The sequence below is a fragment of the Ambystoma mexicanum genome, chromosome 11 (genome assembly GCF_040938575.1).
Source record: "Ambystoma mexicanum isolate Mex_15411 chromosome 11, UKY_AmexF1_1, whole genome shotgun sequence".
Taxonomy (NCBI): Eukaryota; Metazoa; Chordata; class Amphibia; order Caudata; family Ambystomatidae; genus Ambystoma; species Ambystoma mexicanum.
In genome coordinates this window covers 1448004060-1448025149 of record NC_090934.1, presented here as the reverse complement: position 1 = coordinate 1448025149, position 21090 = coordinate 1448004060, and the positions used below count along the sequence as shown (strand labels likewise).

Here is a 21090-nt window from a genome sequence, read left to right as displayed (position 1 = left end):
AGCCTTGGGACAAAGAGTTAGATTCATCCTCAAAACCATTTCATGATCCACATAATTGCCGATGGCACCGCTGTCGACGTAAGCTTCAATTGCATGTAATCGATCCGGATTATCAGGGCTAATGAGGACCATAGGTATCACGAAATGCGAGGTCACGGAACTGGTTTTCACGCTCGGCAAGAGGACCTCTATTCTTGTCGGGCGAGGTCGTTTCCTGCTAAGAGTTTGTAACTTTGGTAACTGCAGCTCCTACTGCCTTCTTGGCAGGTTTCACCGGACAGTCTCGAAGAAAGTGCCCTGAGTTTCCGCAATAGAGGCATAATTGCAACTGTTTTCTCCTTTCCCGCTCCTTTTGTGTTAGAGGACCTTTCAGACCCCCTATTTGCCTGGGTTCCCCGGAGTCTACTCCTTTGGAAGGAGTTGGCGGTTTGGAAAATACTCGAGCATCAAACTTGGAACGATCGGCCTTCCTGTTCTGCAGTCTGTGATCTATTTGAACGACTAAGTCTATATAGTCCGAACAATCTTGTGGGGGATTCACTACTTGGGCTAACACATCTTTGAGCTCTCCACGTAGACCTCTATAAAACAGCGTAATCCTTTTGTCCTCAGGCCATTGAGTTTCCACTATCAGTCTGTTGAAAGACGCAATATAAGCCAAAAGGTCTTGATTACCTTGTCGCAACGAAAGAAGCTCATTATCCAAGGCCTGCCCCTGTGAATGTCTTGCGAACAGTTTTTCCATACTGAGCTGAAAAGCTTGAAAATCATGGAGGACCGGATCATCTTGATTTACTAGAGGGATCGACCAGTCTGCCGCATTGCCACTAAGGTACGAAAGCACGAAAGCTACTTTAGCTTGATCAGTTGGAAAGGCTGCTGGCCGGCATAAGAAATGCAACCGGCACTGATTGATAAATACTGCAAACCTCTTTGGGTCACCAGAAAATCGTTCGGGTGGAGCCAGAGGTACATTCCCAGGTAGGTTGATCTGCACTGGATTCATAGAGGATGTAGAAGGAAGATTTCCCCCAGATGCGGGTAACGGGGTCTGTCCGGCTTGTGACTGTAGCAATTTTCTAGCGAGATCATCTGTTCGCTCCTTGGAAATAATCAGTTCCCTTCTTAGAGCGTTCGTTTCCTGACGGGCTGCATGCACTTCTGCCCTTAGTTCCCCAAGTAACTGGGCTTGCTGGTCGGTATCCGAGGTTTCCATAGCGCCTGGACGGGAGTTTTGTGGTAGGCTTTGCGTTCTGTAACGCTCACCTGATTCCCGTAGAGGCGCCGGTCTTGACTGGGCGTATACCGTATCTTCAAAGGTGATGTGTAACACACGGCTGGCTCTTTGGGCTGGACCTCTGGGCACTGTATGACTGACTCGAAGGGTAAGATGTCTGCAGATAGAAAATATGGGATTAAGGAACTGGGTTATTGAATGTCTCTCTCTTCTTCCCTTTCTCTTCTCCTGTAGAACCCCAAAGGTTAACGCTCTCACCTTAGGTAAGTGAACGCCGTGCTCTCCATCTGCCTCGGGGCAGCGTGCTGTAACCAGTTTCTTCACTGGATAAGGGGAGCAGGCCTCTTGACTTCAGAGGACTGCTGTCCGTCATTTACTGCACGAACGGTAAGTTTCGAGTAATTCTAATGTCTTTAAAGTCTTTAGTAATGATGTTTCTTGTTTTGCAGGGTTCCGGCGATGGCGGATGACGGGCTGAAGTGAGTTGAAGATGGAGCCCGTGTGATGAATAGAAGCGCCTGGAAGCACGTAAGTAAGCGCTTGTTGCCTGCTTCACGATGCGCTCTAACTGTCTTTTTATTTTGCAGGTACAAGTTCGGAGCGGCTGCAGGGTGCCGGAATACCCACTGGGTTAGATGTGGAAAGGCGTAATGGCACGTGAGTATTAAAGTTCCCCAATGTCTTTAAACGCACCTTGTTTTGTCTTTCAGATGCGGGATGCAGCGCCGAAGGCCTCCGGAGCGTGCGAAGAGTTGGTAAGCTTTTGTCTTTCAGATGCCGGAATGCAGTGTGAAGACCTCCGGAGCGCACGAAGAGTAGGTAAGCCTTTGTCTTTCAGATGCCGGAATGCAGCCCGAGGCGTTGGTGACAGCCGATGGACCAGGTAAGTGAAGAGCTGTCACTGAAGACCGTAATGCTAACCTGTTCTTTCTTGTCTTTATAGGTGTTGCTGAAGACTGGATTCAGAATGGTAAGCCTTTTTCCTTAGGCCCAGGATCAGATGCAGAAGACACGATGAGCGTTCTGCTGCAGAGGATGCAGAATAACGCAAAGCAAGATTCATCCATCGGGTGTGGTTTAAATAGCCTCCTGTAGTGCTTAGGTGTCTCCTTCCACAGCCACGCCTAGGTAAGAAAAGAGTTCCTGCTTTCCAGAAGAGTTCCAGTGTTCTGAATCTAGGGAGTGGCTCCTGCCCCACCCAACAGGAAAAGTAGTTCCAAACAGAAGAGGATCAGAGGCTCAACTGGCAGGCAAGTAAGCAGCATGGTCTGCTGCAGGTAAGTCCACCCAAGCATTATGAGCCCGGCGCTTCCAGCGCTGGGACTGGGCATATTTATGAGCCTGGTGCCACTGGCGCCAGGACTGGGTCCAAAAGGTCCCAATTGGGACTGGTTGGCACTCGGAACCTGGGTTATGGATCTGCTTCCAAGGGAGTTGGGAAAACCCTGACCTTTTGGAAGCAGAGATCATGACAATGGGTGCTCATTCAAAAGTCTCTGTTAGGTATCCAACGGATTTTGAACTGTGAGAAAAAGGAATATTTAGATCGAAGTGGTCATGAAATGGGTCAAACTAAACCCTGTGCACATTCAAAAGTTTTTCGATAGTTTAGTGTACATCACAATTGGTCTGAGGCCGGCTGATGGAGACTAATTGAGTGAAAGAAAGGGATCTGAGCCCGGCGGAGTGGTATCTGTGGTGAACTGTGGGTTACCCGAGAATGTTTGGCTTGCAAGATGTAAAAAGGCTTGGACACAAAAGGTCCTGAACTGTGAAAATGGAACTGTATCCTCGTGCTGCAGAAGCCAGTGTGTGTGCTTTGCTCGAGTGATCGGCCTGGCCCCCCGGCTGAAAACTTGGAGAAGGGAGGCCAACGGCCCAAACATCCTGACATATCATTTTGTGGACACTTCTTTATTTTTCATGAACATTGCCCCACATTATTTGTAAATTATTTTTAAGGATTGGCAATCGTTTTTTTTCAGTATAGGCCATTTTATTTTGACTTGACTCCACAAGGACTGCATTATTATACTTTGATGGTCTTAGCCTGCTCCGATCTGTAGATTTAGGTTTAGATAGGCGTTTATCACAACCTTGCGAAAATGCAATAACCACCCTTGAACTGTGATCACTTTTGTCTGTCTTACTGTTGATACCATGCCTTCCTTACAATAGCTAAGTCTACTTTTAGCCCAATTGTCATGAACCAATCGATGCATGCTATGTTAAAGGAACACCATAGATAGAATGAGCTGTTGACTATATACACTCTGTGTCCTGGGTGCACCATAGATAGAATGAGGAGCAGTACCAACCCAGGTAGGATTGATCCCCTCTATCCTATACTTCAGGAACGACCCAAACAAGACTTGAAGACTCTACTCTTCAAAGAACAGCTCACCAATCATTGATCACTTCACTCAACCTTACATTTCTCTCTCTGGTGTTTGCCCCTTTGCCAAGCTGCCCTTATCCACCAGAGCACCTCTGCTACCTCTGCACCCTTAATTGTAAAGTCCGGGAACAATCCCCTGTAGGCCGTGCTCTGTCGCTTCCCATCTAAATTAAAATTTTACAAACCCATACATCCATACAATGCATTGTTTAGTCTGTTATCATCACATTTGTCATTCACCAATCTGTTTGCGTTATGCTCAAGCGGTGCCATGGATACAATACATTGTTGACTATATTCTGCCTTTGAACTCTGTGGCCTGGACGCACTATTGTGCAAAGCATATAGTTTGTGAGGGGCAGTACTAGAGCACTGCCTCTTTGTGACTGGTTAGTCATTGCATGTGGGAATTAAATGTACTTAGATGCAATGGCATGTGTAAAACTGTGGAGTTTTTGATGTCTTACATCCCTTTCCAATTTGCTATTCCATGGCTTTGTGTGCATCGTCTTGTCTTCTGAGCATAATAGGATACATTAGCCACTTCCCCTCTGTAGATCACATTCCTTTGATAGCTGCTAATAACACAAATATTACTAATAACAATAAGCACTGTAATAATAGCAGGTTTTATTATCCAATTCAATGGTACCCAATGTATCAACTTCCGATGGATGAAGGGATGAGTCGGTGCTGCAAGGACTCAGACAAGCGAAGTAATAATAATCATCATTTTGCATTTATATAGCGCTATGAACCCTCAGGCATCTGAGCGCTGCTTATTATTACCGACGGTGTGTGGTGCTCGTTTATCGACCTCAAAAGGATGAAAGGCCCTGCCACAGGCTCTGCACGGATGTCAAAGTGAGCTCTCTACTTGCTGTGCTATTTCCCTGGCTAGTGCAGTCTGGCTACATCTAAGAGCAGAATGCATCACTCATATAGGGTACCCATTCGAGTTCTGGGTTTCTGTCCTCCAGGAAAAGGAATCCCCTGTCTTGTACTGCGTGTAAGCATTAGTTAGCCACCAGTCACCCTCTGCATCTCATTATCGGGGGGTCTTGCACAGCTCTTGTCCTATGCTGCTCGTGCTGCACCAAGTGAGTCATTATGGTATGCCTTGCAGTAACTAGACTTGATCAGATTGATGAATCTGAACAGGAGTGTGCTGGGGACACGGTGGCTCAACTGGAGGAAGCCCACCTTAGAGCTTTATATTGGAGCCAGCATTCTGAGTACAAGGACAGATGCATACCATTTGTATCATTTGAAGTCCTTCCTTGGTTACCATTTCCCAATGCCCGGTAAAGAAGACTACTGTTGGTCATGGCGGCAGAAGCACCGGGAGGGAGATCCGCGGCGGTCTTGTGGCTAAGAGACTAAATGGCTTCCATCTAGGACCTCAGCATCATCTTCAAAGTGCATCTTATCTAAATGGGTATGATGGTCCTCTGCAGGTGGATCTCTTGTAAATGTCAAAGCACAACCAGGTTTATTGAAGCAATATGCCCATACTTGCAGGCACTCGCTTCTCTCGTGCCTTAACGAAGGCCCTAGGTTATTACCTGACTCAGTAATGGCCCCACAGCAAGGGGCATATTGCTATTAGTACCCCGGCCCGCAAGACCAGAGTACTAAAAGCAATCTTTTTCTGTCCCGAAATGCTGCAGCATTTCTGAACAGAAAAAAAATGAATCCCCGGCGGGAGAAAATGACGGCCAACAGCCGTGTGGAGGCTCGGAGCGGGGATGGCCCCGTTTCAAGCCTCCTCATTGGCTGAGAGGCTGCCACGCTGCCCGTCGGGGACACGGGAATGGAATCCCGGACAAGGGATTCCCGGCGAGGTATGGACCTGGCGAGGACCAATCAGAATGTTTGTTTCAATCTGGCTGACCCTCACCGGGTAGTAATAAATAATATGCTCTATTATGGTTGCTCTGTTGAGCTAATGCTATCAACGGCAGCATGATGAAAGGCCGAGTCAGCCTAGTGATAATTTTGACCTGCGACTTACTGATTGTACATATATATATATATATATATATGCCTGCAGCTGACACACCCACCCTTTGAGCTATCTAGTAAGCTTTGGCCATTGTTAATTTACTTTCATTTTCATGGCAATTTATAGGATATGATCTGCTATCATACTTACCCACAATTAATGTATCTCTGATAATAACTTTCTGAAAGATGTAACTGAGCAAGAACACACCTTTTGGAAAGTACATCATAACATTTACTTTGTGTGGTTATTTGCCTTTCAAGTAATATTGATTGTTATTTAAGACATCAACAATAGACCTTTGACTTTAGTTACTTGGCCTGCATTGGTCTTCCAGATAATGGACCTCATTACGAGGTCTGCAGTAAAACCCGCCGGGAGGCGGTGGGCTACCGCCGACCCCGTAACACTGTTTCCACCACCCGATATTCCAATGCCACCGGGATATCATGAGCAGTGGTGGAAATGTTAATCCCCATTCCTGTGGAGGCCCATAGGACTCCACGGGAATGGGGTCACTGTAGCACCAGCACCATTGTTAACAGTGCCGGTGCTTCAGTGAAAGCACTGCAGGTAGGGGCCTGAATTCCTGGCAGGTCAGGCTGGCTGGGAGTTCCGTGCCCCACCAGCAAACTCGATGTTTGTCGGTCCGGAAAGGGTGGCGGTACGTTGCTACTGGCACCCTTATTCTGGAACGCCAAACTTCTAAAGTGGCCCAATGTGTTTGCCTCTGCAGTTTTGTCAGTTGACTTGGTAAAGGAGATGAGAAATGTATGAAAGCGTCTTGTGTTGAAGGCTGGACCAGTGGCTATGTTCTTCATAAAACAATGCAGTCAAAATTGAACTGTGGCCATGCTCATGCTTAGTGCAATTTATTTGCTCTTCAGAAAGTAACATTGAATAAAATTTACTTTTTTCGATATTACAAAATGATTGCTATGCGTACACGAAATGCAAAGATCATTTTGTATTGCGTTGAGTGCTCACGGCATATTTTGATGTTATCGCATTAGTATAAGACTTAATGTTCATTTGCATGGGGTTGTTATCCATGCATAAGCATATATCTAAACATAGCTGACAATGGTTATAGTAGAGCACATGTGCCAGAGGAAGCAAAGCATCTTAAATAGGAGAAAGCTGTATACTACACATGGTGTAATGTGAAATTTCCTCCTGAACGCAGGGATCCTTACTGACAGAATTAGGTAGAATAAGTATAGTCTGGTGACTACCCGTGCCTGAAATATATCCTGCATGCTGCAGCAATGCTCATTAATGGACTCTCCAAATTTAATCACACCACCCCAACCCTCATTGAACTTCATTGGCTCCCACTGCAAGCCTGTATCACCTTCAAATCCTGTTGGATCACCTTAAAAGCTGTAATCCTGAAGTCCCCAAGCTTCCACACTGAGAAACTCAGCATCTCCTGAGGCCTGGGATCCACCAGAAGTAAGGACATGTGAAGACTTGAATTACGACGGTGCAGGCATGAAAGAACCAGCACACATGCCATCCGTCTCTATGCTCCAATACTCTGGAACTTCCTCCCCGTCAACATCGGACTTGCCCCATCGCTTCTGCAGTTCAGGAAATAGCTCAAGACCTTCCTCTTCAAGGAATGGCTCCTCCTTAACACCTTGGTTCACGCACCCTGCACTCTCCACCCCACCTGAGACTCAGTGATCTGCTCTCCACTGTCTACCCCAGTTGCTTGTAGATCCCTTGCTGCCAATTGCCCAGCCACGCCCTCTCCTGTTAGCTCCACTGCTCCCTTTTTCTCTGCTTCCCTCACAGTGTTCGTCTCCCATGAATGCAAAGCTCTCTGTTGATTCCCAAAGCTCGGTCCGTGCTCGATAAATACCCTAGTAATGATAATAATAATAATAATGGTTGCACTGCCTTGATCTGTGTCACGGCACTGCTGCAGTAGGCTTTTAGATAGGTTGTTTCCTCTGTTCATGAGATCTTATACCACGACAGCCAATGCCGGAAGACTGTGCAGCAGGCATTGCCTGATTGGTTACTGACTTGAGTTTATATTTTTGTAATTTCTAAACTATATTCTGACTTTTTCCATTGATACAAACAATGAATATCCTGATGTTAATATTTGCAAGGCAGACCGGATTAAAGAATCATTTGTGAAAATACAATTCTCAATTTCTTTGATTCACTTCAGTTAAGCAGAAGATACCAGAAATCTTATAGAAACGGTCCAGCGCGGTTTCATCATCTCCACTCTCTTCGTACTCTGTCATGCCCGTGCTGTTTCTACACAATGGTTTTGCCACCACCCCACTCATTGCATGTTCCTGACGTCATTTGGTGCTGTCAGTTTTCTGTGGCAACTTCTTTTTCCTCAATCCTCTTTTTTCCCCTTCAGCTTCCATGTTGCCTCCTCTTTTCCCACATTCTCTTCTTAATGGGCATGGTCCGCCAAACCACTCATCCCCCTCCAGCTCACTATGTAGCACTCTTGACCGCTAACTCCACCACCCTTCACACACCCTCTCTGATCACTCCCCCACCCTCTGCACTGTACTTACCCTGTCCTTTCTTTCTGCCTGTCTGCTCACCCAGTTCCCACCCCAATACCTTGATGGCGCCTTCGCATCTTGGGTTGTATTGGGTGAAGTAACCAAATTGTACGTTGTCGGTGGAGCCATGTGAAACTATAGAAATTATTTTTTTATTGTGAATAAAATAAATTCAATTCTTTCATCTTTCATTATACATACAAGATGTTATGTTCTCAGCATCTCTGGATCATATGTTTTAAGTGTTTATTCTGATAATGTGAAATGCTTTAAAGTCGCAGTGAAACACTATTTTCCTATTCCCCAAGTTAAGGTCATTTTGGTCAGGTTTCCTAGTAGGATATTATCTCCTGATTGTTGCTGTGTGATCATTTGTAGTGTAAACATTGTTAGTTCAATTTCAATTCAAAGAACTTTGGTGAAATGTTTCCACCTCCATCCTTGTACCTGCAATCGATATTCTAATGAGCTCATCTAACAATTATCAGTCAGGCTTTTGTGATCACCTTGTCAAAGAGCCGGATGAGGAGGTCAATAGGTTTCAGTTTTTATTATTAAAAAATAAAAGAATACGCTATTGGGAGTTTTTGAGACTAGGGGTGATCCCTGGACACTTACTCTCAACCTTGAATGGGGCTTCCAATTCACTAACCCAGTTGTAAGAAGCGTGACACATGATTTATTTACTATGGCCAGGGTACACCTATTGTCTAGGCCATCCCTCATCTTGGGGGGACTAAAGGCCATAGCATATCCTCACTATCTCCCTCATGGGGTTCGCAAGTGACATAAACTGGGATAGCCTGATTGTCTTGCACCCTCTCTCTTGTGGCAGTCTTTAACTCCATATCCTCACTCTATCCTGATGCTCACCCGCTCTACTGCCCCTCTCACTCATCCTCTCTACCCTCCTGCCCCTCCTGGTATTATTGCTCTTCTCAATTCTCCTGCATCCCCTCTCTGCCTCCCACCTACATGACCAAATTGTATTCCTCCTCTCACTCTGCCTCTATTTTCTCCTCCCCCTTTGCGTCTTATCACATGTCTTCACTCTCCTACTAGCTCTGCCTCTCACACCTCCTGTCTCCACTTCCTTCTAACTCTCCTGGCATAATTTGTCATATGTTCTTCTCCTGAAATAGTTATGTCACTATCTGCCAAGTTGTTGGCTAGTGTTCCCTAGTTTCCCCTAGTGCTGGACACCACCCTACTGTCTCTTGCTCTGCCACTGCTGCTCCACTGTTTCCCTGTGGCTTTCCTGTGTACCCTGTGGTAGGTGTTGGGTCCCTCACTTGGCTCCTGAATGGGGGAAGATATTCCATCTTCATTAGAACAACCACTTCTTCCCTTCTGTTCCGGGCCTGGTCATAGCCATTGGCCAAGTGAATTGTGTGGTACTCGTAGTTCTCATTGTTTGCCATAGGATGGCGCTGGTTCCCTGGAACCACCTGAAAGATCATAAAGGGAGGTCTGGCCAGGACAGAGGATGTTATACAGAAGGAAGGGAATGAGGCACCAATGCACATTCATTGCTCTATACATCCTGAGCAGCCTGGGGCAGGGGTCTTTCTCATCTCCCTTGCACTACCTCCTGAATGGCTTCGGCATTGCCCTGCGATTCCGCCTACCCTAGGCCTACCCCGAGAGTGGTCTCTTGGCCCCCCAACATGGTCATACCCATGACCCACTGACACACTCTTCGTAAAGTAAACACAGTTTCCAATCGACAAACCACAGCTCCTTAAATAATGTTTCAAAGGAAAATATCGAACTCATATTTTATTCTTGTATAACTGTGCAAATGTTGAATAAGCCAGGATCTGTGCCATTTCTTCTGTTTACACATATATAGAATAAGAAGATATGGGCATGTTCTAACATTCATGAAAAAAAAGTAATGGCTGTCAAAGCGAAAAACAATATTGGCTATATGAGGCTATTTCTACCATATATCCCAGAAAGGGCATTCCATTGCCACCCTGGCACATGAGAATGACCTTATCATTTACCTTCATTTGAGAATAGAGTTCTTATGAGATTATAAGGGTGTTAAGGCGTGACAATGGCATACAAGTTGGCAAAAAGGCAACATAGGTATGGTGGCAATCAGTGTCACCTGCCCTCACTGTCTCCCCTTACCCCAGGCCCCCAAAAGAATCAAAGGACCCCATCTTGCTTGGCCTTTGCCTCAAGCTTGGCAGCACTGTAGCCGCAGGTTACCTCTGCCCCTGCCCTGCCCAATCATCCTTGAGTCAGTTATGAAATGTTGGTTGCTGAAGACATCAGACACTGATATTGACAGTCCAACTTTGCTCATCAATTTCTAGAAATGTTCTACGTCCAATTTCACTGATATCCGGGTTTCTAGATTTATCGAGATGGCTTACGGGAAAGAAAGAAACAAACGACTTCTTCCCAGCAAGTCTTATTATTGGAATAAGAATTCATCTATGTATTGCAAACATTTGTATTTCCTCCTAAAAGAATAACTTGGCAATGTGTCAAGATTGGGACAGTATCCTAGCTGTATGCAATGTTTTCAGCGTACTTAACATAATTTGTTTTGCGAAAATATAATTAGCTTGTGTAACAGCATTGTCAAATATATTTTGGACATTACTAGTGAGAGGCGATTGCCAATGTTTTGTTGACACTTGCTAATACAAGGAATAACTGCAGCAAGGAGATATTTGGTAAACACTTGAAATTAATTTTTAAGCCGAAGGCTCTATAGAGTACCAACATTATTTATTCTAGAAAATTGGCACAGAGGTATGATTTGTTTTTTTGGAAAAGTTCCAGTTCAGCTCAAACCCACAGAAGAATTTAGTATGGATAAGATGGCCAATGTATGTATAAGAAAATAACTTAAAGAGTTTTTCGAAATTGAGAAAACAAAGGACTGAAAACAAGAGAAAAATAATGTTGTGTCCTTTGGCTTTCGTAGTGACAGTAATTGGGTGCTGCCTTAGGTGCACAAGCAAAAGCAATGGCTTAACACATCTATACAATAAGAGTTTCCCAAGTACAAGAGAGAGCGACTACATGCCATCAATTGGCTAAGCGGACAGGAAGCCTTAGTTCTAATTATGTGTTCTGTATTGAAACACAGTTATGTGATTCCGGCCAAAAAGCATATTCATTTGATCCCAATTGACATTATTGACTGTGATTTGACATGTTTATTAAATGTGTAAATTCAATTGTTAAGAGCCCCTTCTGGTTATCATGGAAGTGGGGGTGGTTTTGTTCAGTGTGTTATGCTGCAATAGTTTTCCCACTCTTTTGAGCTCACTGGAATAATATTTCAGCCTCATATAAGATGTTGTCAGTATTGATGTTTACTTGTAACTGCAACATCTGTTCAAGTGATGGACCAGGCTAAGCGGTTGTTCATGTTTCTCTTGACAGTTTGAATCCGCTGCCAAATGCTCCTGAGCCGTGAGGTCCCATCCAGCTGTCGCCAGTTCAGTGGACTGAAAACCTAAGATCAGGTACAAAGAACCCCAACAGCAGTCTGAATGTTCTATGACCATTACCATCTTTCCTCTCTTTTTCGAGTCGAACACGGCCTATCGTGTTTTCTCTTGTGTGCATCAGTGCGTTATCCCGAGGGGAGCTCTACTTCCATCGTAGCAGATTCTCCTAGGCCTTTTAAGTAAATCCTTATTGGAAAAGTAAGACTTAAGCACATTTCTGGAGTCCATCCAAACACATGACACAGAATTATGTTTTGAAGACTGTATTAGCTTTCTAAGAGAAGGGTGAGGACACATGTCTGTGGGTCTAGAGGGTTATCTACAGCTCAACTGGATATTCTTTTCTTAGAAAAATCTAAATAAATAGTATCAATGTGGATTAAGCCGTAATGTGCTGGGGTTCATGATTTTTTCTTTTTTTTCTTTTCTTTTTTTTATTACAAATTGTACATTTACACCAAACAGATCAACTTTTTACATTCTCATAAAAATATACTCAATTATGATTCTCCACAAAGAAGACTAAGGCCCTCATTACAACACCGCCGCTAAACCATGGCGCTATTAGCACCATGGTTGGTGCCGGGTTTGTAACGAGACCACCATGGGGAAATACCGCCCCATTCCAAGGTTGGCGGGGCGGTATTTCCCCATTTCCCCATGGCCCTTCCCCATTCCCATTTTTGCCCCATAGGGCTCAATGGAAATGGAGAAGGCGGCAATTATGGTACCGCAAATTGCGGTACCGTAATTGCCTGCGAGGTCCCTTTGCGGGTCCCTACTTTAACGGCTGGTCCAGACCAGCCGTTCAGGTCGGGTCCCGCAAAGGGACCTCGTAGTAAGGCGCTAAGTGGTTAACGGCGCTGCAGCCTTTTACGGCGCCGTTAACCACTTAGCGCTAGGGTCGTAATGAGGCCCTAACACATCTAAACAACCTAAAATTACTAAAGAAAAATGTCATGTTACAAACACTCAAATAAAAAGTTGATATACATTAGTTTTTGTCTGTTAAGTCACTACTGAGCAGTTAAGTTACCATTGCCAAGTCCAAAGTACCTTGCTCAGTGACTTTGTAGGGGGCTGGTTCATGATTTATATGGATACTGGTCTCCCTCAGGCTTTCCAATGCTCAAGGGCTGGTTCATGATTTATATGGCTACTGGTCTCCCTCAGGCTTTCCAATGTTCAAGAGCTGGTTCATGATTTATATGGATACTGGTCTCCCTCAGGCTTTCCAATGTTCAAGGGCTGGTTCATGATTTATACGGATACTGGTCTCCCTCAGGCTTTCCAATGCTCAAGGGCTGGTTCATGATTTATATGGATACTGGTCTCCCTCAGGCTTTCCAATGTTCAAGGGCTGGTTCATGATGTATATGGATACTGGTCTCCCTCAGGCTTTCCAATGTTCAAGGGCTGGTTCATGATTTATACGGATACTGGTCTCCCTCAGGCTTTCCAATGCTCAAGGGCTGGTTCATGATTTATATGGATACTGGTCTCCCTCAGGCTTTCCAATGTTCAAGGGCTGGTTCATGATTTATATGGATACTGGTCTCCCTCAGGCTTTCCAATGTTCAAGGGCTGGTTCATGATTTATACGGATACTGGTCTCCCTCAGGCTTTCCAATGTTCAAGGGCGGGTTCATGATTTATATGGATACTTGTCTCCCTCAGGCTTTCCAATGTTCAAGGGCTGGTTCATGATTTATGCGGATACTGGTCTCCCTCAGGCTTTCCAATGTTCAAGGGCTGGTTCATGATTTATACGGATACTTGTCTCCCTCAGGCTTTCCAATGTTCAAGGGCTGGTTCATGATTTATGCGGATACTGGTCTCCCTCAGGCTTTCCAATGTTCAAGGGCTGGTTCATGATTTATATGGATACTGGTCTCTGTCAGGCTTTCCAATGTTCAAGGGCTGGTTCATGATTTATACGGATACTTGTCTCCCTCAGGCTTTCCAATGTTCAAGGGCTGGTTCATGATTTTTGCGGATACTGGTCTCCCTCAGGCTTTCCAATGTTCAAACCTGTTTCAGGAATATAGCACCCGGCATAACTCCTTCTCAAAATCACGCTAACAGAGATATAGCAACCACAGTGCTTCTAGGTTTTCAAACACAGTCATACGAATATAGCACCCGGCTGCTTCTTTATGCAGCTCACAGTGGTATAGCACCCAAGCTCAGTTCTTTTTGAGGATCACACGGAGAAGGCACCCAACTCACTACGTGTAATCTAACCAAGAGGATAGTGCTTGGCCAACTTTCTCCAGCTCCAATAATCATAGCATCCAGCTGTTCCTAAGAGATTATAGTCTCCCGGCTCACTCTCTGTAAGGGATACAGTGCATTTGTCAATCTCATTGAGAGATATGGTTGGCCACAAACCTTCAACGAGGAATATGCTTCTTTTCTGGTGTTCTTCCCATTATCAACCAGTGAAATCTTTTCAAGAGCCTAAGACCTTCTACGCTCTTCTGGTTTCTCAGCTCTTCCTGGCTTTGCAACCATCCAAGGATTGTCGTGGTCATAGGTCGGTCTCCTGTCTCAGGCCTCTCTGCTTTTCCAGCCACTCTACTCCTTCATTTCTAGCTCTTACTGCCACCACCATCACTTCAGATTCCCTTTCAAGTGAATGCCTCAACAGAGCCTTTCCCATATTGTCAGGGGCAGGCATGCACTCAGACTTCAGGAAGAAAATATTTGCAGGCGCTTCAGCTCCTCCGTTTCACACCACAACGGAATTTATTTTTTCATTTGCACTGGGAGATGGAGGCCCTCCAGCTCCTGAGTGCCTCTGTATTGTGCAGCAGAGGAAATATATATTTATTCCGTTTGTGGCGCGAGTGGAAGGTGCTGTGGCTCCTCCATCTTGAACCAAAAAGGAGATTGTGATTTCTTTTGCAGCAGGAGATGGAGGTGCTGTAGAGTGCCTCCATCACGCACAGTGCAAGATGGAGTGGCCCGTCTCCAGAGCAACTCCATCTCTAAGTGCAAAAGAAATAATGTATTTCTGATGCAGCGTGAGATGGAAGCGCTCTGCCTCTACTGCACCAGGAAGATGTTGCTGCTCTAGAGGGTCCTGCCTGTGTGGTGGAGCACAATAGCTGGAGGCCTGCTAAAGAGGAGTCACTCAGGGGCCAGGCGACTGGAAACACGTAAAAAAGTAAAGCAAATTAAGTGTGTGTTGCATATTTAGGATGCATGTTTGTATGTATGCTTGTTTGCAGTCAACGGTGCGTATTAAGTATGTATTGTGTGTGAATGAGTGTGTAAATGATGCATGGGGAGCTGGTGTGCATGTGAATCAGTGAGTATATGGTGTATGGGTGGCTAGGCGAATGCGTGAATGAGCGTGGGGATGTTTTATGGTTGTGCGTGAGTGAGTGAGTGAGTGAGTGAGTGAGTGAGTGAGTGAGTGAGTGAGTGAGTGAGTGAGTGCTGTGTGCAAATCAGGGAGCTAATGTTTGTACCCCCTGTTTTTTTGGATGAGCAGAGAAACTGATTTTGGAAGGTTGGGGCAGAGGGGATAGTGGGATAGGGGGAGGTTACAGCTGGGGGAATGGGGTGCAATGGCGTAATTTATATGGGCATCCTTGATAAAGCAAGCATGATATGTGTTATTATGTGGCTAGACTGGCATTTTGGTGAAGCTAGTCCAGCCATTTCTTTCTGTGGCATGGCATTTTGTACTGGGCATCTATAATAAAGGCAGCCTGACACGTGTTATTATGTGGCTAGACTGGCCATTGATGGAGCAAGTCTAGTCATTTCTTACTGTGGCTTGACAATGTTTACTGCACATCTATATCAAGGTAATCATGATAAGTGTTATTATGTGGCTAGATTGGCATTTTGTTGCAGCCACTTTAGCTATCTCTTACTGTGACATGATATTTTTTTTACTGAGCATCTATGATAAAGCAAGCATGATACATGGTCTTATGTGTCGAGACTGGCCTATATTAGAGCCAGTTTGGAGATGCTTTCTTATTGTGGCATGCCATTTATAATGGCAAAGTCATCAGGAGTATGTTCTTACATGGGGCTACTCCCAAATACTTGTAAAGCCACTCGGGCATGTTTTCCTACAGTATCATTACTGGATTTAGCTGAACGCAAACATGAGTATGTTCTCATACAGGAATACTGATATATATTGGTTCAAACAGCATGGACAATTTATAGGAACAGATAGCATAAGAATGTTTTTTTTATAATGGCATATATTGTGGGGAAAGGCATGTAAATGTGTTGGGAAATGCTGCTGTGCACTGTTGATGACTTGCAACTATTTCCCCCGAATCACTTTTAGTTGGCTCGGTCTCCCTCTTTACGCTCAGTCGCTCACACACACTTGTGGAAAATATTGACACCCCCTCCAATTTAAAGATTCACCAGCCGCCACTGGTGTCTGGTTTATGTTGATGCCAGGGGCAAGACACCAACCCCTTGTTTTTACGCTAGGTGAAAAAGCTTTGATTAAAAACATATTTACATCTTTCAGCTAGCGCATTGCGTGTGTGCCCCTGCAGCGGCAGGATCATCATGGGCATTGTGCGTGTATGGTGTGTCCCGTGCTTTGTTGAGATTGGGTGAGTGGCCCTCAGCATGGCTCACAGTGGGCCCCTCAAATGTTGTGTTACCCACATTGCTCGGGCTGGCTTAGTATCTGTTTAGACTGGCCAGTTGTAAGTAGCAGGAGGTTTTTTGAAGCATTGCAAGTTGACGGTTGACTCGATATGTTGAAAAGAAGTTCCGATTTTCCGGCCTTTTGCAATGTGGCTGGAGGGATTCCCAGAACATTTCAAGTCATAATTCATCATAATGGTTCTCATATGACCTCTATTTATGCTCATTCAGATAGAGGACGTGCATTTGTATTTATTTATAGTTATTTATAGTTTTTCTATAGTGGAAACAGAAAAATCTAATGTATCAGACCACTTCATAGTTAATTACATATACAACATATCTTTGATGTAAAAACTATTTTTAGACAAAACACTGGCTCTAAAATTATTTACATACCTTCATATCTATATTGCGGTGCATGATATAAAATATAAAGACATTTAGTAGAGTCATATTGACATCTTAAGGTAATGCGACAATCATTTAAAATCTAATTAAAATTATTTTGATGGGACCAATTTTCAGAAATTGTGGTAATTTGATGTTACAACTCAATAGGGGGGCATTCCAACATTCAACAGCTGCTCCTGAAAACAAGCAGTTCATGGATAGGTCAGGGGCACCGTGCTTGCCCTGGAAGCAAGACAACACGGAGCAACACAGGTTCGATCCCCGGGTCCGCACTTAGAAACCTCTGGGTATTAAGCACGTTATAAGTAACCAATCATATCATTTAAATCTGGGTACTTCCAGTCGTAAAGACTCCAGACTACTAACCCCTTTAAGGCCAGATATTTTCCACTAAATTTCGAGGAGGACACCCAATGAAATATGGAATGTACCATTTGGGGCTCTTTTTGCGGTGTCCTCTGGTTTGTTCTCTTATCATATACAAACATAGGTTGTCAACAACAGGCGTATGCAATCGTACCGTGGTGCTTCTCCGAAACATTTCCTATTGAGCACATATAGACTTTGAACAGCAGTGAGGAGCAGGGCAATTTCTGTGCCTGTCAGCATTTCACACTGAGTGTGGAGGATTTCTTTAACTCAAGGCAACAATTTCAGGTCAGGGGAAAAGATCCAGTTTCATGCAGGCCCATGTACCACTGACCATTCGTGTAGGACTTTAAACAGTAAACTAGGGTCCACTGGAGAGAAATTGAGCCATTTCCAGGCACAATTTAGCTAACAACAACAGGAAACACTGAATTTTGAAGCAGAATTTAAAATTGTTAAATTGTGAAGATTAAACTCTAGCTAAAGGGAAAAAGTCATTTATTTACAGAATATTCGGTAACTGAAGACCCAAGATAATATTATCGACAGATCGACAGATATCGTTTCAGAGCCAATTCTTTCTTTTTTTTTTTACTTTATCCATTTTCATACAGAATCAATTGACAGGGATAAAACACAATAAATGGTAGGAATAATAATTAAGTAATTTTACCCATACTACAAAATCTTTCCTAAATCATATCCAAAGCAAATCCTTACGATATAACATGTTGACCAATATTGAAAAGCAAACATCCCATAATAAAGGAACCAAAAGTTACAAAACAACAAAAACAAAACACATAACAAACACACACTCTACACCCCACAACACAACACAATCCCACCCTAATTCTCCATTTATATTGCATCTTTGAGCAGAAAGCTCAGCCATGTAAATTAATAAATGGCACCCATAACTCAAGGTAGAGATCATCCCAGTCCTTATGTAACATCATCACCTTTTCATCAGCACCTTTTCATAACTGGATAGAACCTGTAACTCCACCAACCAGACCTCCACGTGTTTTTTTTTCTAGTCTTCCAGACTTTTGAAATCTGCTTTGCCTCAACTACTGGAGCTTTCACAATGGATTAATAAAGGCAATTCTTTGTAATCCAAATCAACTTCTTTAATGAGAGAAACTCAGAGCCCGATTCATGGAAGATTTGCCCGGTTCAAAGTGAATTTGCACTGCTGAAACGTGACTTTGCACTGCCGACACAAACCCTGATTCATGGAACTGTGCAAAGTGTATTTTTGCAGTGCAAAGTCATTTTGTGCTGCAAAAATGACCATGCACTGATTTGACTGGACTTTGCCCTGCAAAAATACACTTTGCACAGTTCCATGAATCAGGGTTTGTGTCGGCAGTGTAAAGTCACTTTTCAGCAGTGCAAAGTCACTTTGAACCGGGCAAATATTCCATGAATCAGGCCCTAAATCTGTCCTATGTGGGCCCATTTTTCCAAGAGCATCTTGTCTACAGAAGGAACCAGCATGTCTAGAACAAGCAGCTGCGGTCTGAAAGAAAGACATCCCTGATTTCCTGTACTTGAGTCCTTTTTGGCACCGCAATGATGGCTACATTGTTATTGCCAGTCTGGCATTCAACAGAACAGCGCCCGTATCTTATTTTGATCTTGGCCTGACCACCGATTAACAATGATGCTGCATTTTACGATGTTGTTGCATGCTTAGGGAATGATCCCCGAAATAATCATTTTGCACATAGGACTGATGGAAAATTCTGTGGGTATCATCCCTTTCCTTAATTGTGTAGACTGTCTGTGCGGTTATAGAAGGGAACCCACCAAATGCAGAGGTCTTGAACCTGCCTGCAAAGCAGCAGATCAGCCTGAATCGCTGACGAACCTCATGTCTGAGTGGGAACACCAGCAAGGCATGCTTCAGCTTTTCTGGGGCACATTGGTGCGGTGCATGTGAGCCCATTTTGACAGTGAAATTGGGGAGCACGTTTGAGCATAACCCATCCACCTAGAGCTTTACTGAGAAAGTGAAAACCACATTCATTAAGATGTATGTGGTAGCATTTGTAAGCCACAGAGAATTGCCTTTGGCCCTCGGGAATAAGAACATATTGCTACTAGCTCATTGAATGAAGCTGCAGCGATCTGTGCTGAAGTCAATAAAATAAGCAGCAAGTAAATTGGGAAATATTAACACCTGGGACCTGATTACAGAAATGTTGCACTAGGCAAAGTGTTACCACTTCAGGTAATGCCCTGGGGCCCATAGTTACAGGCCCGAGAGAAGCGAGGGCCTTAACGAATAAATGACAAAAAGTAAACAAACAAAATGACCGCCATGGCGGCCATTAAAAAAATAGGGAAAAAAGGAAAAAAAAAATGGCCACCATCGAAAGGAGAGAATGTACTACGCATAGTCCCTTCTTCCTTTACATGACAGCCTTTCGCAGATCGGGAGCAGACGCGCAGGGAACAGAAGTGTTTCCAGCATGTCCACCCCCGAAAGGCACAGAAAAGAAGGTAAGTGGGCTTGGGAGGGCGGGGAGGGAATTCTTTGGATTTGGGGAGGCGGAGAGGGGAACAGCACTCACCTCGATCCCTGGTGGGGGAAGATGGCAGCCTCCAGCCGTGTGGTGGTTCGGAGCGGGGATTGCCCAATTCCAAGCCTCCACATTGGGTGAGTGGCTGCCACACCCCCCCACTGGGGAAGGAAGGAACATTGTGGGGAGATGGATTCCCGGTCGGGTAACACCCCAGCGAGTGCCAATGAGATTACATGTTACAATCTCATTGTCCCTCGCTGGGTGCTAGTCGGGCTGTTTCCTTCTAACATCTTTTAAGAATGTTGATTGAAATGAAGAAACCTTACCAGCATTATGTACTTGAAGCTACTATGAACCAATGACAAGCCGGCATCTTTTGAACAGAACTGCTCTGAACTCCTGAGGTCTGAGGTGGGCGAAAGATTCCAAAATAAAATGTTTAAATACATTTGAAACCTGAATTCATGGTCATAATCATAATAGAAGTATCCGGCACAAGCCATTAATGTGTTTAGGATAAACACGCTTTTTTAATGTGACGTTCCAAGGGGCTACATACACTGCAGTGGACATAAAGGATCTTCTATTTCCTCTTGTATTCTTAAGGTATTTCGCCTGCAGTGTTGCCGAGAGCATCGTAAGACCAATCCACGTTTTCGTTCACATGTCACTCACAAAAGCCAGCAGTCACCAAAAGTAAACCTCTGTCTCCGATTGAATCGATAGCCCACACAGCTGAAAGGCACGGCTGGAAAACCTCTGGACTTTATATTCACAGCAGATAAGCTAGATCTAAAACATTGAACAGTCTGGGGAACACATGTATTTGGAAAATGCATAGGGCAACTGGCAGATCAGTAAGAAGGCAGAGGCAATCAGGCGGGCAGATGCCAGTTAGAGTGTATCAAAATGGATACCGAAATTCTTATGAGAAAAATAAAGTATTTCTCTAATGCAAAAGCAATGCACATAACTGCACTATACGGTTGACCAAACTGTGAATGACCTTCCGAATCAAAATGACCTTCTTATTTTTTAAACTGTTTCTGATGTTATGTGGCTTCTCATATCTCAAATATACCTTGTATTTAAATATCTAGATCTAAAGCTTTCTATTTAAACATTTGACTTAGCCCTAAGGAAAGTTTTATCCAAGACATAAGCACCGGGCGAGGGAAAATCAGATTTTTACAAATCCTTTCCTTTTGCTACTGGCCTCCATGGAAAGGGAGAAGGGACTACATGTAGTCCCTTTTCCACGTTCCCCGGCAGCCATATTTGTTTACATTTTTTTATTCGCACAATTCAATGGCCACCATGGAAAGGGAGAAGGGACTACATGTAGTCCCTTCTCCACGTTCCCCGGCAGCCATATTTGTTTACATTTTTCTATTCGCACAATTCAATGGCCGCCATGAAAAGGGAGAAGGCATTATGTGTAGTCCCTTCTTGCCTTTCTTCGGTGGCGGTCATCTT

General features: G+C 44.3%; 1 protein-coding gene across 1 annotated transcript in view; it reads left to right on the top strand.

The window, feature by feature from the left end:
• The window catches only part of SV2B (synaptic vesicle glycoprotein 2B), a 535790-nt gene that overhangs the window by 179220 nt on the left and 335480 nt on the right, over nt 1-21090 (top strand). Inside the window, exon 2 of the mRNA XM_069625079.1 lies at nt 11595-11677. The gene's annotated coding sequence lies outside the window, so the exon portion shown is untranslated. The remainder of the gene's footprint in view (nt 1-11594; nt 11678-21090) is intronic.